Source organism: Pelodiscus sinensis, chromosome 1 (genome assembly GCF_049634645.1).
Source record: "Pelodiscus sinensis isolate JC-2024 chromosome 1, ASM4963464v1, whole genome shotgun sequence".
Classification (NCBI taxonomy): domain Eukaryota; kingdom Metazoa; phylum Chordata; order Testudines; family Trionychidae; genus Pelodiscus; species Pelodiscus sinensis.
In genome coordinates this window covers 113,462,398-113,490,058 of record NC_134711.1, presented here as the reverse complement: position 1 = coordinate 113,490,058, position 27,661 = coordinate 113,462,398, and the positions used below count along the sequence as shown (strand labels likewise).

Below are 27,661 nucleotides of genomic sequence, written 5' to 3'. Positions count from 1 at the left end.
GCCCACGACAGCTCATGATAACATCCACATGTTTGGTTAGTCTTTAAGGGTACGTCTACGCTGCATCCCTAGTTCGAACTAGGGATGCAAATGGAGACGACCGAAGTAGTTAATGAAGCGGGGATTTAAATATCCCGCGCTCCATTAACATGATCTCGCCGGCATGCTAGTTCGAATCACAGCTGATTCGAACCAGGAAGTGCGCGCTGGAACGCTCTAGCTCTTATTTAAGAGGAGCACCTTAACAAATGCACTCACAGAGACAGACACACATTTCTAAAATATTTAGTAAGATAATCACCATTTTAATTCACTTTGTAATTTTTTGCAGCATGAAGGAATCTGTCCCTTTTGCAGGTTCTAAGTTCTTTGCAGGTGGAAGTGTGATAAAAATGAAAGAACCATGGGGTCAGGTGGGAGTGGACATTGATGGACAGCACATGAGCAGGATTAAAAAAAATAGTCCCACACAGCAGTCTAATTCCATCTACTGTAAATATATAATCCCAAAGGACTAAATTCAGAGGAGAGTCTAAGACAGTGCAACTTACACATTTCTCTAGCTTCCAAAGAGAAACATACACGGCATAGCAATTTTTTTTTTTATTTTCTTCTTTGTATTGAGAATATGTACTGATGTTGTGGAACTATTGCCACAGGTTGTGAATGATGTATGAAATGAGAGACTCTAAGCTAGTGTACAGACAGAGAATACAGACATTGCTTTGTAGGCAATACCATGCTTTAGTCATAGTCAGTTTGTTGTGTCCTAGATCACTTGGAACCATGAATTACTACCAAGACTTGTTATTAAGTTCTAACCATTTTTATTAAAATACTTCCACTTTGACCATGTTTTTCTGTAGAATGGTTGCAGTTCTAAACTGGAGCAGGAACTGGATTCTTACTGCATATTTGCACACCACTAGTTTGTGTATTTGTATAATTGGACCCTAATCTCAGTTAGGACATCTAGGAGCTAGAGCAATAATGAAAATTGTGCTAGCCCTGTAAACCTTAGGCTTAGATATAAATTCAGACAGATCCCCCATGTCTTTACTTTGATTCTGTCAAGAATTTCCTGCCCAGGAATTTGGGGTGGGATTTTACCTGGAGAGTTCACTGTTCAATGACAAACAAACGTAGTTGAGTGGCTAGAGCAGTGAACAAGAAGTCAAGAGACGTGGACGTTATTCTCAGGTCTATCTACTTCTGCTCTCTATTTCTGTTTCTCCTTCCACCCTTTGCCTGTCTTGTCTATTTAGACTGCATGTTTTTGGGGAGAAAGGATGCCTCTTCATATGTATTTGCACAGAAGCTAGTGCATGCTGTCTCTGCACTCACCTGGGATTTATGGGACAGAAATAATTAGGAACAATCTCCTACTTAAAAAAAAACTTTCCAAAATTATAATGTATTGACAACTGAAAACATCATAAAACTTCAGGAGAGCTGCCTGTAACACATGGAAGAGCAAGAGAGAATAGTAGTTGGAAAGACAAGTGTACAATGGTTTCTTCCAATATTATTCTAGTGCAAATTCCCATAAAGATTGCATATGAACCATTCCATCAGCTGGGTGGTGCTTTTTGCCAGTGTAACAAAATCACCCACATTATTCTACCTTGCAGTACTCAGTGTCTGATAATATTACAGTGGGATCAGACTCTCTTGAGGTCTAATGAACATATCAAAACAATAGTTCAGCATTCCCCATATTGCCAAAAAGCATATGTTAAACAATGCAGGCAAAGAGAAACTATAACAGGATTCACTTGTCCTAACAGTCCATCTGTTTCCTACTCCCTGCTGAGCACATCTCTTTTCCTGGTTCCTTTTCAGGTGCAGTCTTACCTTATGTAACGCTCTTTTTATTGGAGGTTCATGCTGTGACCCTGTCAGAATTGCTACAGCAGGGGTGACCTCAGTAATGACCATCTACAGCCTGCCAAGCTGAGTTGGTCAGCGTTAGCTGATTAAACTTTTAACAACATCCCCTGTGCGATAAAGGGCAAAATGACAACTTTGCCCATCGTCAAGGTGTCTGTATAATAAACTAATTAGTAAACCACACAGTCTGTGGAGCTTTTAATGAGTGCTATCGTCTGGCCTCTGTAATAAAAACCTAGTCTGCCCCCTTTTGGGATTCAATTAAGGCACAGACTGTCATATGCTTGGCCTAGCTGATCAATGAATCCATTCCGACCTTTGTCGGAGCTGTTTGCAAGGTCAGCTGCAGTAGTGAGGAAAGCCAGCTTGATAATGGGGAGACATACCCAACGGCACCCGACAGGCACCAAAATCAGTTGTTCATGTCCTCCTGGTCATTTGACATCAGCAGAAGTTTCTCTCACTCAAAGGTTAGCTGAAAGAGAAGACAGAAATGAAAAAAAACTATGCATATTGGTATTTCCAAGCAAAAAGATCCCTCTGTTATTTAAAATCATCATTAATTCTTTAACATCTGCTTGTACCCAAGGTAACTCCTCCTCCTTCCCCCATGTAGCACAATATTCCATCAAGTGTTTGCTTCTAAAATATATTTACTGATTTGCTCCTGATGTAAAAGGACAAATTAAAAGTGAAAGAATTCCTCTTGCTTACTATACTTACCCCAGAGCAATGAGAAAGCAGAGACAGGATTATGTCCCCAAAACAGTGCCAGATTTATGCACAAGCTAAGTACAATACAGTTTAGGGCCTCAGATGATCATGAGGAGCCTCTAAATAAAATAAAATAAAATAAAATAAAATAAAATAATAATTCTAGTTTTCAGTTCCATCCTCACCTATGAAGTAGTATATATGGAAATATAAAACTATTATTTTTATTTTAATTGTCCTTTCTGTTAGAATAACACACATTTTTTGAAATGCTATGGGGCCTTTTAAAGTTAGAGCCTCAGCATGGCTTAATCTGGCGTGCCACAGAGGGTATATTTGAGTCACAATGTCTCCCAAGGCTATTTCTGGGAAAGTACAGGTTCTGCCTTATCCCTTGAATAGGGCTATGTCTGACATCTCAGATTAGCTCTATAGAAAGTATTTGAGACCTGCAGGGCTGGAAGTAGATGAGGGATTAGAGGTATTCCTGCTTCCCAGGTATGCTGTTAATGCTTGAACAATTATAAATGATTATTTGAAGGTTTTGTATATTTTGATGATTAATTGAGGTTTTCAAAATGATCATACCTCACAAATGTTTAAAATATTTTAAAAAGGTGACGTATATAAAATTAAAGATTTTGTGAAGGTAAATTGGGAGCTCCCTTTTTCATAAAATAAGAAAAAGGGAACCGTTTGGAAATTAAAAGGTGGCACCCACAAAACCAATTGAAGGAAATACTTTTTCCTTCTAGATCCCTGATTATTCTAGATCCCTGATTAGACTCTGGAACCCATTACCACATCATGTCATTGAGGCCAATACCTAGTACGGCTCTGAAACAGAATGGATGTTTATATGGATCATAAGAACACCCAGAATTACAACTGTAAATGCAAACAAGTTGTGGAAGTTTCTTTAATTGTTCAATAATTTTCAGTCCTTCATAAAAATCTAGAAATGTTCATATACTGGACTTCAGTATGTCTACTGCTTCCCAGCTATCCACTAGACCAATAACCCTGTCAGAAAAGAAAGTACATTGGTATGGCATGATTTGTTCTTAACAAACACATGCTGTCTGAGCCTTACAACACTATTACCATTATGAAATTAGTTAATAATTTGTTCCATTATTTTTTCAAGTATCAAAGTTAGACTGACTGGTATATAATTCTGAGGTCCTCTGTGTTTCCTTTTTAAATATAGGTATTGTGTTTGCCCTTTTCCAATTCTACCTCATCCATCTTCCATAAGTTCCCAAAAATAATTCACTAATGTTTCCAAGGTTGCTTCAGATAGCTACTTTTGCCTGCATTCCTTCCCCCTTGTTAATTTTAATTGTGTTGAGTATCTGGTCACCATTTATCTTTTTTTAATGAAGACTGAAACAAAACAGACATTAAATGCCACAACATCTTCATGACATCAGTTATTATCACTCCTTCCCCACTAAGTAGAAGACCTACACATTCCTTTGTCATTCTCTTGCTCCTAATGCATTTAAAGAAACTCTTCCTTTTACCTTTTCTGGCCCTTGCTAGGAGTAATTTATTTTTGCCTTAGCCTTTTTGATTGTGTCTCAACATATTGTTAAAATAATTGCCTTGTTTAATACTAGACATTGTTAATGTTTTAATTGTTCCTCCTTCTTTTCTGTATCTTTACTGAAAGGATTTTTAATGTCATGTTTGGCATAATACTAAGCAGGTAGAAGTCTCTGTATACCAAATGATAAACCCTATTTAAAACTGTTTAATGTGGGAGAGTGACATAGTCCTGTCAACACCTTTGAAACTTTGGGACTGTATATTCAATCTAAATTAGTACAATAGTGTAGACATATACTTCATGAGCATGTGGGTATGTATATGTAATTACTTGGAAACATCTGCTTAATGTGCATTGGCAGTCAAAAAAAGCTAACAGAATGTTATGAACCACTGGGAAGGGGATAGTTAATAAGACAGAATGTACAATGCAGCTGTATAAACCATAATGCCCAACACCTGAAATGCTGCATGAAGTTCTGGTCTCCCCATCTCAAAAAAAAAAAAAAAAAAAAGAATTGGAAAAGGTGCATAGAATTGGAAAAGGTGCATCTTTTTCAGATTGGAAAAGAGATAAGTAAGTGGAGACCTAATAGAAGTCTATACAATCATGAATGATGTGGAGAAAGTGAATAAGAAAATATTATTTACTCATTCATATAACACAACACCAGAGGATCACTCAATTAAATTGACAGGCAGAAGGCTTCAAACAAACAAAAGGGAACACTTCCTCACACAGTGCATAGCCAACTTGTGAAGCTCATTGCCAGAGGAAAACTGGGTTAAAAAAAGAATTAAATACTTTCATAAGGAATAGCCCACTGATGGCTATTAAGTGAAATGGTCAGGAATGCATCACCAAACACTGGGTGTCCTAAGCCTCTAGCTGCCAGAAGCTGGTAGCGGAAGACAGGGGATGGATGATAATTGTCCTGCTCTGTTCATTCCCTCTGATGCATCTGGAAGTGTCAGAAGAAAAGATACTGGGTTAGAAAGACCCTTCGTCTGACCCAGAATGGCTGTTTGTATGCTCTGTGTTATCATCAAAATGCTTTATAACAATTAACTGAATCCATATCACAGTACCTCTATGCTGAAGGGAGCTAGTATGAATACTAACATGTTCAGATAGTGAAAATTCTGGCCTTATTATCTCCATCACCATTTTTGTGTACTCAGGTTAAGACACTGAGCCCAGAGTTGCAAAGGTACTTCAGAACCCAACTCCCATTGGTATCAGTGAGAGTTAAGTGGCTAGATAACTTTTCAGGTTTCAGTTACTGTTATTTTTGTCTTCCTCTGTTCTTTTCCTCCTACTGTTTATTGCGCTGTCTACTTATGGAATCTAATCTCTAGCACCCGGCCTACACTTATGCAGGATGATCCTTGGAGCCCCCATTGATTTCAGTAGGATTCCCAGCAGGCACAATGACCCTTCCAGACAGAGCCAATTTCAGAATCAGAGCCATAAACCCTGAATAAGAAAAGCATCCCATTTAAGACATGAAATGTAAGTAAGTGGTTAAGTGCTGTCCGGAAGAGTTTTAAGTGCTTTAATTGGTGCCAGAGGACATGTCTACACAGCAGGGCAAGAGTCGAATTAAGATATGCAACTTCAGCTATGTCAGTTGCGTAACTGGAGTTGAAATAGCTAAATTTGGGTTTAGGCATTGTGTACAGTGCAAGAAGTAGAAGGAAGAACACTCTTCCTTTGACTTTCTTTACTCCACATGAAATGAACATTGCAGAAGTCAGCGTAAGAAGTCCTCCATCTTGACATTATTTCAAGAGAATGGCTTGCTGTGTAAATATGCATTTTGTTATTTCAAAATAATTTCTGTTATTCCGAAATAAAGCTGCCGTGTAGACAGATAAACTCTGAAGCACAGGGACCGTTCGCATGTGGTTGTACAGAAAATGGCTTTTGAGAATCAGGAGAGAAATAATATATATAATAAAATGTTCTTCACAGGCAAAACTATTTAGGTTGTTTTGGTCAATCATAGATGACCTGGCACTCGTTAGGAAGATAACAGGTGAGCAGAATGGAAAGACCCTGTTTTTGTATGACCGTAAGCAGGCTTGTTTGAATCTCTGAGGAATAGTTCACTGCAGAACTAAGGCCCATTTCAGAAAAACAAATCCATCCTTAGTCATTTAAGCATGTGTTTTAAATGCTTTCCTGAATCTGGGGAGATGGTTGCTCTTTTTAATTTCTCCAAACTCCCCTTTTTGTCTCTAGTTGCTCCTCCTTTCTTCTCAACATGCTCTGGGGGCCTTTATCTTATTTGTCAATGTTTGATACTAAAATAAAAAAGTGTTAATCTTTGCAATGACCTTTCTTCTTTATTTCTACTCAAAAAGGGATGCTACATCTTTTATAAGTAACTTCAAGGTGAGATATTCTGCAGCATTCAAACATATGCTTTTATCCAGTTAATCATTGTGCATTACCTTCTTTCATCAATGTTCGGAAGCTTAATTCCAGGATTACTCATCTTCAGAAAAAAACCAAATAGAAAAATCAGAAGTATAGACCCAAACAATAGAACTTTTATACCAGGATAATTAGAAAAGGGAACCTATTACCCAGGATTATAATTAGTGACTAACATATTAAATGACCTTTAACATTTACCTTAAGCCCTGGATTTCTAGAAAACCAGCAAGGTTATGAATGCCATATTAGTAATCTTTAATCTTTATTACTGCTGTGGACAGAATTTTAATGATTTTTAAATAGGCAGCGGTCACTAACATATCCCTATTAAAATAAAAAAAATCTCATAAAAAATTAAATGGATTAAGACTTCAAATGTACCATCATCAAAAGTATTATCTAATTATGGAGTTCAGTGAACAGGCCAAGTGAAATGGTTGGTAATATTAGTTACTTACCACATGGGAATGCCCAGGATTTATGCACAAATAGATTCTGCTTCTGTTGCAACATAGTAATTAAGAATTTGTCAGGGAAATTTGACCCTCTAGGGTAGAAATTACTTTGTAAAATAAGAATGGCAGAGCACTAGTCTCCTTGCTGCACATAATTTAACTTGATTATTTATACATCAAAGGGAGTCTGCAGTGACTGCAGTATAATATTTAAGTAGAGGGATATTAGAGAAAGAAGCATCTAGTGAAATCTTTTTCCCAAATCTCCGTGAGAAAATAGAGAAAATTTTCATAAAGCATTTCATTTTGCATATAAATTGGTGCCTAGATTGTGCCTGTGAATTTACTGCTGTCAAATTTAATTTTTCTTTAATTCTTCAGGCCCAGATGTGAAAGGCTCTGTGTGCAGGATGCAATTTTCAATGCTTACAGGTAGCACCCGGATCGATAATGTGTCTTTATGAGAAATTACCATTAATGTTATTGAGTATGCATTTTGCTTTATAGGATAATAAGGTAATATGAAATGCCAATTCATTCATTAGGAAAGAGCTAAGTGCTTAAATGAAATGGGTGACAGGTCTGAAAAAAGATGTAGTTGTGGGCAGGAAGTCAAGAATGGATTTTTAATGACCTAATGCCAAAGGGTTTTAACCACTTATTTGCATTTGCTTCCTATAAACAATATTAACTTTAAAATAAATCCCTTTGAATATTTAAATTGCAGTAAGCAATTCTACTTGGAAAGACTATTAAGAAATGTTAGATTTCTGGGAAGCTTTAAGGTGAGTGCTTTTTTAGAAACAATGTATTGATCTATTATCTGATATAAAAGTAAAATATGCATTTAAATTTGGAGGGGTACAGTGAAACTAAATCAAAAGTTTATTTTGTGAAAAAGTATTTAAATGCTGTGTTTTAAACATTTTGTGCTCCCAGGTCAGTAATATAAAGCAAAAATCAACATTATATTATGATCCTTATTAACTGTTCAGGATATATATTGGAGACCCTTCAAACCCAAACACTGTGGCTGTATCTACACTGACACCCTTTTCCGTAAAAGGGATGCTAATGAGACACTTCGGAATTGCAAATTCTGCGAGGGATTTAAATATCCCCTGCGGCATTTGCATGAACATGGCTGCCGCTTTTTTCCGGCTCGGGGTTTTGCTAGAGAAAAGCACCAGTCTAGACGGGATCTTGCGGAAAATAAGCCCTTTTCCGTAAAATCCCTCCTTGAAAGTAGGAATAAGGGATCTTACGGAAAAGGGCTTATTTTCCACAAGATCCCGTCTAGACTGGTGCTTTTCTCTAGCAAAACCCCGAGCCGGAAAAAAGCGGCAGCCATGTTCATGCAAATGCCGCGGGGGATATTTAACTCCCCCGCAGAATTTGCAATTCCGAAGTGTCTAATTAGCATCCCTTTTACGGAAAAGGGTGCCAGTGTAGACACAGCATGTGAGTGTGGTTTGGCAACATACTTCTGCCTTTTCAGATTTCTGTACTGTAAGCCAGGTCTAAAACTGCAGAAGTTTCTTCTTAAACCCAGGGATCAACTGCTCTCAACAATTAGTACATCTAAACTGCAAACTTCTTTCGAAAAAAGCTTTTTCAAAAGAGCTCTTTTGAAAAAGATCCTTTCAGAAGAGAGCATCCACACCTCAAAACTGGCTTGAAAAAGCGATCTGCTTTTTTGAGTGTGTCTAGACTGCATGGACGCTCTCTCGAAAGAAAGTTCTGATTGCTATTCACAGAATGGCCACCAGGGCACCTGTGCTTTTTTGGATTGCCTCTGCTTTTGAAAAATGTCCCTGTTCTGCGTCCACACATGCCTTTTTTCGAAAGAGCTCTTTCAAAAAAGGCATTCTTCCTCACACATTGAGATTTACCAATGTCGAAAAAAACCCTGCGTTCTTTTGATTTAATTTTGAAAGAACGCAATAGCAGTGTGGATGCAGGTGAAATTTTTTCAAAAAAAGGGTAGTTTCTTCGGAAAAAAACCCCAGTGTAGTCTAGACATAACAGAAAAGCTTGACTCTTAGGGTAACTAATGCTTCCTCAGGGGCTGGTCTGAGTCTGTGGAATAATTTCCCTCAATAAACCAGGGCCATCACAAACCTTGTTGTCTTTGGCTGCAAAGATAAGGCACATTGCTTTGACCTTGCCTCCTCGAACATTCACACAGCAACAGGTATCAATCAACATATATTTTCAAAACAAGACTCTCTACCGTATGAGAGGAGAACATTATGTCACAGATATGTAATCACTTTGCTTCACATACTACAGAAAGGTACTCAGATACTGCAGTGATTAGTGAACAATAACAATCTGTATAGAACAGAGTCAAATTAATTGAATGCTTGAAACTTTGATGGGATTGTGTGAAGTTCAAGAACCTTTTGAGAAACTTTGGTGGGACCCTATTTGCACTTTCATACAAACTCACCTTTCAAGCTCTAGTTTTGCATGGTTATCACTAAGTAGTTTTTCAAATGTGTTTCTCTCTGTTGGATCCAAGAGTGGGTAAAAATTTAGCTAGAAGGCACTGAGGACCAGATCCTCAAAGATATTTATACCCACGCATACACCCCTCTTTGAGTATGTGGGCCCAGAGGATCTGGCATAGTGCACACTCAAGTCAATAATATGTCTTTCATTTACTTAAATGTGCACTGGATTAGAACTTGCAAGAATTAACACTGGGTGTCTCACTATACCTAGAAGGAGTGCTGACTGTTCTGTACCACTTCTGGGTTATCAGTTATCTTGTTAAAATCCTGCTCTTGCTGCTTCTTACTGCACCACCACAGCACAAGACAATCCTCCATAAATCAAGCAAATTATGTACCTAAACTAAGAGTGCCCAGTATCAGCCAACCCTATTTACAAAATGTTTTAATATTTAGCACCAGGCTGGAGATCTAAATTCATCAATCTTTGTAGAAAATATTAGAACCCATATGATCTAAAATTACTTCTAATTTAAAGCATTCTTTTAAAGATCTAGAAATGTTGTGTTCTCAGACTAAACTTTTAGATTGCCAAAGCTGCCCATGGGGTTTGGATGCCTGTTTCCCGTTACACTTAATTTTCCATTACTTATATCAGATCTCTTGGGCAGCTTTGAAAATGTCATCCTTACAATTTACAGTGGACGGCATTAAAAAAAAATCAACATTTGCCACTCCGCAATATCATTAAAAGATACCGTATTTATTGGAGGCACTTAGAGATGGAGAAGTTTGGATGCCCAGGATTTTAGTGGCTCACACTGTAAAAACAAAGGATAGATACCAGAAGGACCATTGAAGTTTGATTTGTATTTCAACTTTTCCCTTCCATCTCTGTGCCTATACTTTTTTCTTTTTTAACTTCTAAGTAGGACACTTCTGACCTTCCGTGTCTCAAACTACAAAGAGACGACTTTCTCTGATGCTGTGTGATAGACTAGCCTATTCTTTTAAGGAGCCTTCCATTGATTTTTTATCTTTCAGGAAACATTGGATCCTTTGGTTCTATAATCTCACAAGATGCTATAAAAGCAGAGTACCCCCATTTCTAGAGCAAAACCTGGATTAGATAACAGCAGAGTTACATGCTGAACTTCTCTAATCTGGCTCTTTCTGGTCTGGCAACGTCTGTGGTCTGGCATGATTTAGTGTCTAGACTGGCAAGTTTTTCCACAAAATCATGTGCTTTTGCGGAAAAATTTGCCAGCTGTCTACACTGGCCGCTTGAATTTCTGCAAAAGCACTGACGATCTCATGTAAGATTGTCAGTGCTTTTGCGGAAATACTATGCTGCTCCCATTCGGGCAAAAGTCTTTTTCCGAAAAACTTTTGCGCAAAAGGGCCAGTGTAGACAGCAGAGATTTGTTTTCCGCAAAAAAGCCCCGATCACGAAAATGGCGATCGGGGCTTTTTTGCGGAAAAGTGCGTCTAGATTGGCCACGGATGCTTTTCCGCAAAAAGCGCTTTTGCGGAAAAGCATCCTGCCAATCTAGACGCGCTTTTCCGAAAATGCAAAACTTTTCCGTTAAAAGCATTTCCAGAAAATCATGCCAGTGTAGACGTAGCCCTAGTGTTCTTATTTAGGCATTCCCCTTACTCCTTCCTATACTATACTTCAGTGAACATTTTTGCAGACCACCATTTTTGCAGGATAAAACACAGAGGCTATGTTTAGACAGCGGCACTATTTTGGTATACTGGAAGTATAGGGAAGGCGAGGGGGAGAAGGGGGAGGAGGAGGAAAAGAAAAAAAGAGAAAATTGTGAATTAGATTGTTCAAGTAACAAGAAGTTGATAAGAACAATTTGTACCTCTCTAAGTACCCATTGGTTGGTTGATTGGTTGGTTAAGTCATTAGGATGTGGAAGATAGTGTGCGAGACAGCCAATGTCTTTATTCATTCCTCTCTGATAGGAATCAAATGTGTAAATGAAGTTAAGCCTTAGCTTGTAAGTCAGTTGGAGTATTGTTCTGAGTTTGTACTGTGCCTAGCAGGATGGGTTTCATGATTGGGGCTTCTAGGCAATGCAAATAATAAATAAATAATGGATCAGGAGAGAACATTCCATACGTAAGGGGCAATAGGGAAGGAAGTTAAATAAAAACCCCCTGAAATTTGGCCCAGATCTTCAACTGAACCCAACAATTCTATTTGCTCTTTTGCTTTATATATTACTGGTCAAGACTAGAAGTGGAAGTAGCAAAATCTTGTGCTATTTGCATTTATAAAGCAGGAAATAAGAGCAAGATCAAACTAGAGTTGCCTTAAAACTGTGTTCCTGGGTGTTCAATTGAATTTTGAATGGCTGTTCAGTTTAAACTTTATACTGCTCCCTTTTTTCTATTTGCAAACTTTCACACAAATCTGTGATTGCTAGCATGACCGGTTAGCAAACAGCTATTCTTAATGGGTAAAATTCTCTTCTGCACAGAGAGAGCCAGCACAACAAAAGTTCCACTTAAGCCCTTAATGTAGGCCTTAAGTGGAACTTATGCATGCATCAGCCTTATTCTGGCCCTCTGTAGCAGGGTGAATTTCACCCCAGATGAATTCTCATATTGGCAGATGAAATAGGGTGTTTGTGCGTGACAAAGAGAATTGTTTTTCACTATTTGTATTTCATTGTTCTTCTGTTTAAAAGCTTACAGTGAAGGAGCAGATCAATACTGTTCAACTTAGGTGACCAAGCACATACAAGCCAATGCTACAGCATGGAAGCTGGACAATAATAGTGAATGTACAGATAAAAGTGAAAAAGAAAATACTTCTTATTCATGCTCTGGATATACTCTCACTAACAGATCCCACATTACTATACAGATTAGGAAGTAACATGTACTCCATACAGCAGTCAGGGCCTACATAAAGCTGTGTGTATCTGGCACACAGGTGTTTGGTTTTGTATTTATTAGCTAGCTCCTTCTGAATGATTAATGAATTGTAAAATAAATTCTCTCCTCTGAATAATAGAGACAGTGATAAGAGCACCCAGTGTACCAGAGCAAGCCAGCCAGGAAAAACTTCTGTGCCCACAAGTCAAGATGACTCAAATCCTTTTATTTAAAAAAAATATCTTCAAACTTAACAAGGAGACAGACTGAAAGAAGAGTTCTATCCACATCAACAAAACTTAGTGCTGTTTTGCAAAACCATAGCTACCCAGTTGTCAAACTACTTGTGTGATTCTTTTCCACTCCACTTTGAAAGAAAGTTGCCCCTCTCATAGGCAGACTCAGGGTGTGTCTACACACACCCTAATCTTGAAATTAGATACGCAATTTGCATAACACAAATTATGTTTCTTATTTTGAAACTATTTTGAAATAGCTTATTTTGAAATGTGGCACTTTTACAAAGTGCCATATTTGAAAACAATGCATTATTTCAAGCCATCTCTTATCCCTCGTGCAATGAGGTTTACTGGGATGGCAAAATAGAGTGCCTGTTATTTCAAAAAATATTTCAAAATAATGGGCAGCTTGTGTAGATGCAGGGTAGCTATTCTGTACAAAGACAGATATGAGCAGAAACGCTCCCTTTTTCTCATAAAATCTCTACTTGTAAAGGCTGTACTTTCAGCCACTTGAGCTAGCATCAGCGTTGTCAGTGAGTACAAGTAACCAGTACAATTATTGGTAAATGTACAGCTCTTCGTTAAGAGTTACCCTTTCTTAAAAAAAAACAACAAAAAAACAAAAAACCTATTTCAAGTCATACCTAAAACAAAATGAAAGCCATTTTTCAACAGAATTTGAGGGCTTGCAGCCTATACTATAAATTACATGTATATTAAATGGTTATTTTTTAAAATTGTGGCTAGTCCCATACCCCGATTTCACAAGATCACAATGGTGGGAATATTGCACAAGGCAGCCAATGAAAGGACGCAAAGAAAATTATGTAAACACAACCAAGTGTTTACATAAGTCTAGTCTGACCACCGACCAGATGACAGAATGTAAGATGGGGGGGAAGGGGTATAACTAGGGTGGGATAAATGGAGAAACAAACCATGGACTGGAATGTATGGTGACACTGTACTGCTCCCCTGTCTGTAAAGGTAAACCAAGCCAGAAGATGATATTACATTGAGGTGGCTGGTAACTGACTATGCAAACCAGGAAATGGTTCACATCTGGAAGGGCCTATCTGTTTCAATTACAAAGGATGGGGAGAGAAAGATCAAAAGTTGTCCTTATGTTCTACTCAGGGCAACAGCTGTGAGGATTTGGGGCAACTACAGAAAACTTCACAGGAGGGTTTTGGGGATAAGAATTAGGGTTGCCAGGTGTAATGAGTCTGGGACAGTAACATGGCCTCCCTCTAACCCAGAAGAGAAAGGGTCCTTTAAGACTCCTTAGTGGGCAGATCCAGCCTCATCAACCCTGCCCACAGGAAGCCAGAGGGAGGAATAGGGGCTACATCAACAGAGGGATGCAAATCAAGCACATCAAAATTGCTAATGAAGCAGGGATTTAAATATCCCGTGCTTCATTAGCATAAACATGGCCGCTGCTTTTTTCCGAAACGGAGCTTTTTCAGTAAAAAAAAAAAAAAAAAAATCGCAGTCTAGCTGCAGATCTGTCAAAAATAAACCCTTTGTCGACAGATCCTGTATTCCTCAAAAAATGAGGCTTCTCTCAGAAACTTAGCCAGCAGCAGCTAGCAAACACTGTCTGTCAGTGTCACCCAATCTGTGCCACACTATCTCTGTGCCACTCACACACAATCACTGTCACATACATACTGACAGACACACTCTCCCAGTCTCTGTGTTGCTCACACTCTCCTGTCTCTGTGCCACACCACTCACTCAATCTATGTCACAAAGTCTGTCTCACACACAAAGTCTCTCTTTCTCTCTCTCTCTCTCACACACACACACACACACACACACACACACACACACACACACACACACACACACACACACACTTTCTCTCTGTTGCTCTTCTGCTCAAGGCCCTGCACCTTCTGGGGGGCCTGAGCAAGCCCGCAACCACATGCCAAAATTGGTGAAATGGCCCCCCCTGAAAAAAAATGATTGCCTACTCCTGCTTTAGGTACTATAAGGAACAGCAGGAGGGAGGAAAGAGAGTGAGTTGGACAGAACAACCTTATCGGAAAGGGATTCATAGTGACAGCTGGAAACATCAAACTGTTTGGGAGGTTTGATTCAGATTTGATATTCAGAATTTAGCCAAATCTCCAGTGTCTAATGGATGTCATACGTGAACAAACTCTCACAAGAGCTTCAGTGCCCCTCCGCCTTTGTTTCTGTCTGGATAAACCTGCTGTCACCACTTTCCTTGTGTGACGCTGACAGGCGGATCCAAATCTGGGACCTCTGGAACTTAGTGTGTGAGCCTCTACAGCTTGAGCTAAAAGCCAGCTGGCTCTCAGCTAAGGCTGTTGAGGAAACTCATCCTTTTTTTCTCTGTAAGTCTAGGTGGTACAGCACACCACCCCCAATGGGTGTGTGGGTTACACTTGCACAATTTTGGCAGATTTACTTGTAATGCCAGCTATAAACCCAGAAATGCAGAAACAAATATGAAATGGATTACCCTTTGATTTTATTTTTAATCAGATTTTGGGTCATCTGTCCGCCTTCAACTTTCTCATATGCATTTTTTTAATTCCTCTGCAAACACTATTTTTTACATCCCCAAAATAACTTAGAGTAGGGACCATGGTGACCTTGCCGCTTGTCAAAGGAACTAAACAGACACTACCCAGGGTAGACAAAGGTAAACACTTCACATAGACCAGGACAAAATATTAAAATGATCTCATCTGTCAACAGAGACTAAAAAATTCTTCCTGAGATATTCTAAAAGCTTTTTATTCTAACCCCTCAGCAAGTGGATGTCACGATCTTAAGTTAGTCAATTTCAATGTGTATTTATTTTCTGTTAATGTTATAACTTAGATAATTCAAGAGGATGGAAAAGGTGTTTGGTTCTATCCCTAAATGTCAACCATTTAAGTGGTTTGACTTTTATTTTCTATTTGCTTTGGTCAGTGTAAATTTCTATGGGTTTTGCAGGTTGGGGGAAGGGGATTTGGAGATGGGTAGTTCTTGGTTATTAATATTTGACTTTGTTAGTACTATCTGTTTACTGTATGGCTCCTGGAAAAAAAAAGTGGGAAATATGAGCTTGTGGTACTTAAACGCAATGCGTAGGATCATTCCTTGTGTCTGAAATCTCTCTGCACGATTTAGCCTCTGAATTGCCATTTGGATATTTTGTTTCTGTTTAACATTGGCTCAGTTTCACTTTTATTATTTTATGCTTTACATTTAATATATTTGGGTACTCAGGTGTATTGACAGAATTCCATATCCTTTGCTTTTGCTGAGCTTTAAGACAGGCTGTTATTGTGTATCATATTACTGGAGTAGGACTTAGCCCTTTCCCTTGTATCTTTTTACACTGACAGGGACAGATTCTGCAAGTTGATGGTGCACGGTACCAGAGAAAGGAATCTGCCAGTGTGGGACTAGCTGCAGGATCGGATCCTTAAAGCAGAAAGGACAAATTTTTAAATTAGCATTATTGGACCAGCCTTACCTCCTTTATTTCAGCAGGAACTTTGTCCTAGGGACTCTAGGACTTAAGCTCAAATCAGAATATTAATATCAGCTTTTATATCTGGGGGCAATAATTTTGTAACAGAATGATATTTATTACTATAGCAAAGTACCTTATTTAATAGAGAACTGAATCTATTTGAAGTTTGTTTTTCAGTAAATGAAAATGTAGAGTGAGGGCGTGGCAGTGACGTGGGCATTTTTTATTGTGAAAAATTAGTTTATGGTTAATTGCGTTTTTGTAATCCCTCACCTCCTCTTTACTTCTCTCACATGGAAAACTAAGGGATCTTCTAATCTCTGTTTTCATTTGGTCCAATTTGCACATTCCAGGTCACACAGCTCCAAGTGGTTGGTTCAAGTGCACCTATAATATTTTAAATGAGACTCTCCTCTTCACCCCATGGCTTACCTTTGTGTGTTCAACAAAACTGGTGACTGAATAAAAACACACAGACATCCTCACTACCTAGCATCTTGGAATCTTTAGAACTGCAGCTGTAACTATTATTTCGTTGGGAATAAGGACACTGCATGCTGTACATGCTGTAAACAGTGTGTGCTTATGTTGGGCAGCCACTGGGTGTCAGCATAAATGTAAAAGCAAGGAAGCAATTCATTAACATGCTCTGATTTAGTCTGTGTGTGTGGCAATGATGCATACCGTGTTTGACAATATTGAACAGAAGTTAGTGAAGGAAACTTTGCTGTTATGAGGAATAAATAGGTAAATGAGCACTTTTTTAACTAGATCAAACTTCTAGGTCAGACTGGAGGAAATACCGAATCTTTCTCTCTTCCCTCTAACTGATTTTCAGTTAGCTGTTATAAACAGATAATTAGCCTAATACTACAATGCCTGAGTCAACTTGTGGGGTTGCTTCTCAGGCTGACTATAGTTTTTGTAATGAAGATGGAAACCAGCCAAAATTTACCTTTTCCAAATCTGAAATCTGGGCCACATTCAGGAGTGGCCCATGGCCGGCTGTGGCAACTGGCACCCCGGGTGGAACAAGTGATTGGTGCCCCCCCCCCGCAGGGCCGTCAATGGACTGATGTAATTGGTGGGCACCCCGGGCACCCGTGACATCATCATTGGGTAGCCCAGGCGGTGGCGCCCAAGGCGGCGGCCGAGTCCGCCTATAGCCACAGGCCGCCCCGGCCACGTTCCTTTAAGTTTGCAATCCTTACTCTGAACTTGGATCAAGAGTGGTAGTTTTGACTGGGTTTCATTAGATTATTTACACACATAGGCTACGTCTAGACTGGCATGATATTCTGCAAATGCTTTTAACGGAAAAGTTTTTCCGTTAAAAGCATTTGCGGAAAAGAGCGTCTAGATTGGCATGGACGCTTTTCCACAAAAGCACTTTTTGCAGAAAAGCGTCTGTGCCAATCTAGACGCGGTTTTGTGCAAGAAAGCCTCGATTGCCATTTTCGCCATCAGGGCTTTTTTGCGCAAAGCAGGTTTTAGCTGTCTACACCGGCCCTCTTGCGCAAAAAAATTTCTGGAAAAGGGCTTTTGCCCGAATGGGAACATCAAAGCATTTGTGCAAGAAGCACTGATTTCGGACACTAGAATGTCATTGTTTTTGCGCAAAATCAAGTGGCCAGTGTAGACAGCTGGCAAGTTTTTGCGCAAAAGCAAGTGCTTTTGCGGAAAAACTTGCCAGTCTAGATGCATCCATAGGGTATGTCTACACAGTAGTTATTCCAAACTAACATAGTCTGCGTCTACACTATGAGCAGTTATTTTGATATAATGTCAAAATAACGTCAAGCTGGAAGACGTCTTACTCCAGCTCCTGTAACCCTCATTTTACGAAGAGTAAGGGAAGTAGGAGGAAGAGTGCTCTTTCTAAGACTTCATTGTGGTGTAGACAGTGCCAAAAGCCAAAATAAGCTATTTCAATTTAAGCTGCCCAATCTACTTAGCTCAAGTTGCATAATTTATTTCGGCTTTAGCCCTGCTGTGTAGACATGCCCATATAGACCAGGAATGGATCTCATTGAGGGAAGTCCTAGCCCAAGACATAAGAGACCTTGTCTTCTTTTGATTTTCTAAAATAAAATAAAAATAAATAATTCACTCAGTCAACAACATTCAGGATGCTTTGTTTTGTTTGTGAAATGATTTAGATAAATCTGCAATAGTGCACTGTATAGATTCAGTGTAAGCAGGTTAGGCCTCCAGGAGGGGTTCCTCTGCCTTCAGGTCGGTGGGTGGCTACTCTGCTTCACTTCAGTGGGGACTAAAACAAAGCCCCAAGTCAGTAGTCCAATACCCCGGCCTTGTTCAGGTGGGGGCAAAGACAAACTGTTCAGAGCCCGGCCTTGCTTCAGGGCGGGCAAGAAGCAACAAATAAACCCCATTAAAGAGCCCTGGGCCCTAGGTCAGGATGGGGCAGCAAACAAACACAGTGATAAGCTGTTCAATGGGCCTAGGCCTTCTTTTGGGGGTGGGCAACAAACACAATACTGGGCGCTGGCCCTGGTTCACGGTGGGGCAACACATATACAGTTAGTTAGGAGTTCAAATGCCCAGGCCTGTTTCAGGCAGGGGCAACAAACACACAGTTCAGTCTAGCAGATTTGAGAAGCAGATAGGTTTGTCTCCTTGGTCAGGAGAGTTGCAGGCGCTTCGCCTGCAGTAGTGGTAAGGGGGAGACTGCCACCCAGTAGGTGGGTGGCAGGGGGGACACAGGCCTGCCCACTCCACTGCGTCCCAGCCCAGAGCCCTAGAAGCAGCATTGCAGTCTGCTGCTGGGTCAGCGGGGTCTCCAGCCCAAAACACGCTGACCCGGTCATTTAACTGTCAGTACTGTTCCCTAGGCCATTTTTCTTCTCCCCCTCAGTGTGTACCTGGGTATCAGGCAGATCTTTTGGGGAGTTGAGGGCTGCTAAGTCCAGCTGGGGTCCGGGTGATCCAGGCCAGTCCTTGACAGCTTGCAGGACCAGCGGTCCCAGCCAGTTTTCCGGTGCAGGCCACTGTAGGGTGTCAGGCCAGTCCTCCATGTCAGGCACAGCAGAGGGTGCATGCCAGTCCTCCAGCCCTTGCAGGTCCGGTGGTCCCAGCCAGTGTCCGGGTACAGGCCAGTCCTCTGGGCCAGGCATGGTAAGAGGACCAGTCCAAGCCTCGGCCTCCCAGGCAGGGAGTACTAAGCAGGCCTCTGGTTCCTCTGGTGACTGGGCCCAAACTGAACTCCTGGGCTGGGCTTTTATAGCTCTGGCTACACCTCCGGGTTTCCTGTCAGCTGATGGCGAGGAACCCGGCTCTGCCCAAAATGGCTCCCAGAAGGGGTTCCTCTGCCTCCAGGTCAGTGGGCGACCACTTCACCTCACTACATTCAGATTTAGGCCCTTCAAAATTTCAGCATATTTTTATTTGGGTTTGCAGGTGTTCTTGTCTCTAAGGCCATGTCTACACTAGGAGAATAGTCCAAATTTACTAAGTTTTACTTCTAGGCACCCGATTTTACAAATTCAAAGTTCTGGTGTCCTCATTATGGGGATCAATCAAATGTAGTCTGAAGTAGACTCTATTAGGGTATGTCTACACTACAAAGTTAATTCAAACTAACGGACGTTAGTTCGAATTAACTTTGATAGGCGCTACACAGGCAAACCGCTAGTACGAACTTAATTCGAACTAGCAGAGCGCTTAATTCGAACTAGGTAAACCTCATTCTATGAGGACTAATGCCTAGTTCGAATTAAGTAGTTCGAATTAAGGGCTGTGTAGCCACTTAATTCGAACTAGTGGGAGGCTAGCCCTCCCCAGCTTGCCCTGGTGGCCACTCTGGGCACCACCAGGGAAACTCGTCTGCCCCCCTCCCGGCCCCGGAGCCCTTAAAGAGGCACGGTCTGGCTACGGTGCCCGTGCCAGGTGCAAGCCTGCCAGCACCCAGCCAGCAGACCCTGCACCTGGCACAGCACGAACCAGCCACCCGCTGCCACCCAGCCCTCTGCCTCTTCCTGGGACCAGGCTGGCGGCTCCCGGGAGCCTGCCCAGGTCCGCAAGAGGCGGGCGCCCACCTGGTCTAGTGTGGAGATCATGGACCTCATCCATGACCTCCGCACTAGGCACAGGAAAGTGGCCGTCTAGGGCAGGATAGCTGCCAGCCTGGCCACCCAGGAGCAGGTTTGCATAAAAATCAGGGTGGTCCAGTGAGACCCCCAACCCTGAGCCCTGAGCTTAGAATGGCCATACTGGCTCAGACCAAAGGTCCATCTAGCCCTGTAGCCTGTCTGCCGACAGCGGCCAACACTAGGGATCCTGGAGGGGATGGACCAAAGACAATGACCAAGCCATTTGTCTCGTGCCATCCATCTCCAGCCTTCCACAAACAGAGGCTAGGGACACCATTTCTACCCCCTGGTTAATACCACTCCATGGACCCAACCTCCATGAATTTATCTAACTTCTCTTTAAACTCTGTTCTAGTTCCAGCCTTCACAGCCTCCTGCAGCAAGGAGTTCCACAGGTTGACTATTTGCTTTGTGAAGAAGAACTTTCTGTTCTTAGTTTGAAGCCTGCTACCCATTCATTTCATTTGGTGTTCTCTAGTCCTTCTATTATGGGAACTAATGAAGAACTTTTCTTTATGCACCCTCTCCACAACACTCGTGCTTTTATAGACCTCTATCATATCCCCCTCAGTCTCCTCTTTTCTAAGCTGAAAAGTCCCAGTCTCTTTAGCCTCTCTTCATATGGGACCTGTTCCAAACCCCTGATTATTTTAGTTGCCCTCCCCTCTCCCACCTCCTTTTCCCAGTCTCCCCGAGTTTTGTTCAATAAAGAGAGTTTCTATTTTTGAACACACGTGTCCTTTATTTTGTACATCAGGAAGGGGAGGCTAGGGAGGGGTAAGTGGAAGGAGGTGAGGGAGGAATGGGGTACGAGCCCCCAATGGGGAGGACTGGGGTGGCTCTGCAGGCTCCTCGGGGTGGAAACTCTCCTGCAGCCTCCCGACTGAACCCCCCCCCCCCCCCGGATGGCAGCCTGCGGCAAGTGCAGCTGGTCTGATGGCCGAGTGCTGTGATGTGCCGAGTGTGGGCACTCAGGGCACTCCAAGACAGGACTGCTTTGCAAGTGGGGAACCCCTGAGAACTGTCTGTCCGGGGTGGAGGTCGGGTCCCTTTAAGCACAGCCCTCGGCTAGCCTGAGACAGCAGCTCCACGCTCTAAGTCCTAATCTGATGCCCTGCCGGCAATGCTTCCGGCCAGCCTTAACCTCGGTTCAGGGTCCACTCAATGTGGACATTCTAGTTCAAATTAGCAAAATGCTAATTCAAACTAGTTTTTAGGTCTAGATGCACTAGTTTGAATTAGCTTAGTTCGAATTAACTAATTCAAATTAAGTTAGTTCGAATTAGTGCTGTAGTGTAGACATACCCTTAATGTGGATGTGCTACCTTGGACTCAGAGCCCCAGGAAGCTGTCTGGGGAGCTGTGGGAGGCCTTCCGGAGGCCATTATATTTGAATTTGCAGCACGGGAGCATCCACACTAATGTTATTTTGGACGTACAAGTTCAGGAATAGTGTTATTCCTCATGAAAAGCAGGACTACAGAGTTCAAATTCTGTGGATTCTTATTGCAGAATAATGGGCTTGTAAGTGTTGACCCATCATTTACAAATTAAAACTTGGGGAGAGCTAATTTTGGACTAAGTTTCTAGTGTAGCCCAGGCCTCAGTGAAAGGCCTGGTAGCATGTCTGCTATCTTCAAGAAGAGAGTTCTGGTCAAATCTTCAGATGGGCTAAGCAGGTTGAGTAAAGCAATTAATCCTCCTGAATTCAAAGTAGACTCAAATCTTTGAGAATGTGAAATTAACATTGTAGGTAAATATTTCTGAGCCCTGTAGAGATTAGAGACCCAGAATATTGTCATCAGGATGAATGACAGACTCCCTTTATTTCCTCAGTCTCTCATCTCTGTTATTAGCCATCGTTCTTTTATTGGTAATGCCTGAAAATCTTCACAACTAGTACCACAGACCAGTGCATTTTCCTTGTTTGCACCAGAAATGGAAACAGTAACAAAAAGCAAGAAAAAAAGTGCTGATGGCACTTCCAGCTCAAAGGAGCAGACAAAATTAAGCAAAATAAAAAACCCCCGCAATTTTTTGATAATATATTTTATCCTTTCATCCTGTAAGAGGGTCCTTAGTCACCCCCCTTTCTCTGACGGGTTCACCGCCCTTCAGGGACCCACCCCTTGCCTATTTACATCTCAATTATTCAGTCTATTGCGTATAGTCTCAGGCTGATGCTCCTTGTTACATTCCGTAGTTTTCAGTAGCTCCCTCCTACAGAGGGAGAGTAGGGGGACCCAAGCCCTCCCTTTCTCACAGGTCCCAGCCCAGGGTCCTAAGGACCACTTCCCTCATGGTTTGGTCCAGTTGGTGAGGCTCCTGCCAAAACACACCAGCCCTCGGGCCATAAACAGAGAGCCCTGCCCTGGGCTTCTTCCTACCCCCCCCCCCCCCCCCCCCACTAGTCTGCTTGGTAACATCCCTTGCGTTTACCGGTCCTGTCATTGCTTCGCCTTTCTCTCTCTCTCTCTCTATTCCCCCCGGCATCCCACCATCTCCTCCTTTGAATGCTCCGCCAGTCCACCCTCGTTCCCGGCTCCTCCCCACAGCATTCCCTCGCCCCCGCATGCAGTCACTCAGTACCTGCCCCCCTTGCATTGCGCTGCTGCATCCTCCCCATGCCGCTGCGTTGGGACGTCCCCCCACACACCAGCTGGTGCTGCAGCTCAGCTGAGCTGTGGCGTCTGAGCAAGCGGCACAGCCCACCGGCTTGGCGTCCGGCTCTCCGTGCAAGACGGGGATTGGTGCGGTCTGAGTGCAGGGCAGACTCGCGCTGCCGGAGTGGAGTATGGCCAACCTGTCACACATCCCAAACTCAAAGTGATTTACAGTTTATAAGCTAAAATCATCAGTGAAGTGCAGCTACCTCTGAGCACCACATAACAGCTTTAAAATGGGTAAATTCGTTGAGGATTTTAGTTTGTGTTGACTTTAGTGAGAATCGAGAAGGGATATAGGGATGCATTATGTAGAAAGAATACAAGTACTCAAAGAGGAGTTGCAGGTGCCCTGGACAAACAACACCCTTACTCATGGGAATTGTTCATTACTTGCAACAAAGTATTAACTCATGACTCATTCTGCACAGCAGTCTGATTAAAATAATAAAGACTACGAATGTACCAATTTACTCTTTTCCCTCAGTCCTCTCCTCCCCCTCCACTGCCCTTTAGAGTACAGGAGGTCATTTTAATTCTACTCAAAATTATTTTTTCTGAAAATGTTTCTAATTCTGACCAGAGCATCACACTTTACTGTAGAGGCACCCAGTAAGCAACACTACAAAGATTACAGGAGAGCAGCAGATATAACTCCATTGTTTCTATTTGCATACAAATTGTCAGCCCAGAAGCAAACATTTTCTCACACTGAATTATGTCAAGAGCATGGATTTGGAAGGCTATGTTTTTAATCCATGACAATTAAAAATAGAGTGATAAAAGCTGCAGATCTAGAGTTCCTCAGAATGGCTTCTCAAATGGCACAATACATATTATGAATTATTGCTATTACAATAGTTCCCTAAGTCCCCAATCATTGATTAGGTCCCCAATGTGCTTGGTGCTGTACAAATAAAAAGAACATTCCTGACCTAGAGTACTCAAATTAGACTAATTGATTCCAAGTCCAGAAAGGGCCATTTTGATCATCTGTTCTGACCATAGAATTTCTCCTGCATACATTCTAAAGCACACAGTGCCTGTGCCAGTTGCAAGCCTGCCAGCACACAGCCAGCAGACCGTGCACCTGGCACAGGGTAAGTCAGCCACCTGCTGCCACCCAGCCCTCCACCGCTCCCTAGGACCAGGCTGGCGGCTCACAGGAGCCTGCCAGGGGCCGCAGGCACCTTCCTAGTCTAGTGTGGAGATCGTGGACCTCATTGAGGTTTGGGGGGAGGCCTGCAATGCCCATGATCTCTGCACTAGGCTCAGGAATGCAGCCGTCTACAGCCACATGGCTGCCAGCCTGGCCACCAGAGGCCACATGTGCAGCCAGGAGAAGGTGCACAGCAAAATTAAAGAACTGCAGCAGATCTATGCCAGGGCCTCCCAACCAGGGGCTGACCCGGAGGACTGCCTGCACTTTGAGGCCCTGGACCACATCCTGGGGGAGGTCAGATGGTCCGTGCCCCCCCTGGTCATCATCGACCCCGGGGCAGAGGGCCCTGCCCCTGACACAGGGGAAGAGGAGGAAGAGGAGGACGACAGAAGCCAGGAGCCTGCAGGGAGCGTGCCCTGCACCCAGGACCCCTGAGCCAAACTGGAGAGCCCTTCAGCCGCCTCATCCAAGGCCTCCACATGTGAATAACATCACGGTCCCCATATGCAGGGCAGGCGGGGGGAAAGGAGGAGCCCAGGGACCATGCGTGTCGGCCTTGATGACCATGGAGCAGGTGGCAACCTGTGCATCTACCGTGCCATCCAGGACATGTGGCCTCACCGTGGGTGGTCTGTAGTGCGGCCAGGACAGACCGAACCCTCCTGGGGAGGGCACTTACACCACCTCCCCCCCGTTTTCCCTGAGGCAGCCCATGTCCTCCTTGCAGCCCCCCCTCCTGGCCCAGTGGCCAGTGAGTGTCATACCTGCATGAGAACCTCTTTGATGGTGGATCTCCTGACGCTGAACTGGTTCCCACGGATTGGTAGCTATCTGGCGTGGACAGCTTCCAGAGGGCGATGGCCACCCACTTGTGGAGGGGAATGGTGGGCCTCATGCGTGTGTCTCATCGCTGCAGAGCAGGGGCGAGCCACTTGCAGAGCTCGAGGAAGGTGTCCTTCTTCATCCTGAAGTTCTGGGTCCACTGTTGGTCTCCCCAGTGCTCTAGGATGATGTGGTCCCACCAGTCGCTGCTGGTGTCCAGACACCAGATGGGGCAGGGCAATCTGGCATCTGGGCACTGCTCCTCTAGGGCCCCTGGGGGGGGGGCAGGGGGAGAGCTAGGGGGCTGGCCTGCAGCAGAAGGTGCCAGGCAGCCTCCAGCAGTTGCTGCCAGGCTTGCAGCAAGATGTTTAACATGAGCACCAAAGCGTCCAGGGGCAGCTCTTGCTCCATGGTGCCGAGTGCCACGGTGTCCCAAACAAGAGTGACCAAAGCAGCTGGAGAGGAAAACGCTTTGCTGTCCCTCGGCGAGGTAGGCAAGCAAGCGGGAAAGCTGAGAACCGGCTGTCCGGGGGGGGTCCCTTTAAGCACGAGCCTCAGATAGCCTCAGACAGCAGCCACACAAAGCAACTACTGACCTGATGCCCTGCTGGAACCGGTTTCAGCTGCCCTTAAATGTGATCTAGTGTCTAATCAGTGTGGACGCGCTATTTCAAAATAGCAAAACACTATTTCAAATTAGATTTTATGTCTAGATGCGTTATTTCGATTTAGCTTATTTCAAATTAACTAATTCAAAATAAGTTAATTTGAAATAGCGCTGTAGTGTAAACATACCCTTAGTGTTTTGAACGAACTTATAAAAACCAATACTGAATAAATGTTCCAAATATTCGCTGAAAGCAGAATAGCAGCTCCAGATTGCATCCACATTCAGTAAGTCTTTTTCTTTAATCATGGTTCTTCAGACTGAACATTCACTCCACTGGACTGCTTTTCTGGACAATAGAGCAGAAGTTCTCCAGTCTGTACAGAACTTGGTCTTGAATAAAAGATTTTGCAGTAATTTTTTAAAAAAATTAAAGTTTACAAGTTTTAAAAAGGGACATTTCAGATAGCCATTCCTGGAAAATAGCATGGGTAGGGGGGGAATAGGGCCTGTCTCATTAAAACCAGGTATTTTTAATGTAAGAGGTTTGACAGAAGAGAAATCCTGTACCCTAAAAAGACAGTTTGGCACAGAACCGCTGAGTAACATTTGCCATCGCAAATACAGCTCTCATGAGTTGTAACAGCAACTGGCACTCCTGTCTATCACCCCAGGGGACTGGCACCACAAATCCATATGGTCAGCCCCTTTCCACTCTGCCTTGGAAAGCGGTGCTCTAGCATAAGTTTCTGCAGTGCAGAAAAGATGGCAGAGTCCGTCTGCACACTTCATTCTACCATGAGCAGCAGAGCAGCTGTTTTCACTGTCTGGGTGATAAGTGGGCAGTGTTGTGTGTGCTCACTGGGTTAGAGAGGATAGGAACATCATTAACTCTTCAAATAGACTGTGAACTGGTAGTGTCTGACAATAAAAATATCACCTCCTTAAATCTCACTATGTATTTTATAAATGTGCATGTCTGCCCATCTGTCTGGGAATGCATTTGTTCAAGAACTTCTCCTAAATGGCAAGAGCTTGAACCACTAAATATAGTATGCCACTTCCTCTTATAACTTAAAGCAAGGTCAGGGTTTGGTTGTGCCTGGACAATGGGATGTGCCTGGAATTTGATTGTTTCTCATAAAATGGAAAAGGAGAGAACTGGCAGGAGTGACTGTTATACTGCAGAATGACCACAGGGGGCAGAAAGGGGCCAGAGTCAGGGACCAGGACAGCTAACACCTAATTGGAGCAACAGGTTGTAGAGGTGGCAAAAGGGACAGTTATTTACTGAGGCACATGAACCTTTTCCCTGGCTTTGTACTTCTCACATGGCCCCAAACTGCTGCAGTGAGAGAGGGCTGGAGCAGCCTCCATACTGAACCCCTCACCCCCAGCCCCACCCCAAAGCAATGATTTAAATGAAGAAAAACAAAAGTCTGAGTCAGTCTTCTAGTAGACATTATGGGCTTATCTAGACTATGTGGAACATTTGAAAGAGGATATGCAAATTCTGTGGGAATTTGCATATCTTCTTCCGATCGCACTTTCGAAGGCGTAGGTTTTGATGTGGCTTTTTTGGCGAACCCCACCCCTTTTGTCAAAAAGCCGCTCTTCCTCCAAAAATGAGGTTTTCATGGCTTTTTGACAAAGGGGAGGGGACTTTGCTGGAAAAGCCGCATCTAAACTACTTTCGCTTTTGAAAGCTCTGCTTTTGAAAGTGCGATCGGAAGAAGATATCCTCTTTCGACTGTTCCACGTAGTGTAGGTAAGCCCTATAATTGAAACCAGCAACTGTACATGCAGCTACTCTTGATGAACAGAACCTCTCCATAATAAAAATGGAGATTGTCCCAAAGCTGATTCCTCTATCCAGACTCAAACTTTGGTGGCATGTTGATACAAACCTAGATAGGCCTGATTCGCTGTTACACCAGTTCAGAGGGACTGAAAATTGCTACCAAAATCAGAATGAAAACATTTTGTGCCCACAAAGCACAGAGCAATAGAAATCAGGCCCTCTAACTGGGGCCTGATGTTACATAAACAACAAACAGTTTTGGAACTGAAAGAAAAACACAAATACTTCTTTCACATAATGAAAAGGAGCATCAGATTCTGTAATAAGTACCCCGTTATGAGAATGCAAGCAG

General features: G+C 42.7%; 1 long non-coding RNA gene across 1 annotated transcript in view; it reads right to left on the bottom strand.

Moving 5' to 3' along the window:
* LOC142826624 (uncharacterized) overlaps positions 1–27,661 on the bottom strand; it is a 78,800-nt gene that overhangs the window by 30,303 nt on the left and 20,836 nt on the right. The window contains exon 2 of the long non-coding RNA XR_012900857.1: positions 2,277–2,365. This is a non-coding gene — a long non-coding RNA (uncharacterized LOC142826624). The remainder of the gene's footprint in view (positions 1–2,276; positions 2,366–27,661) is intronic.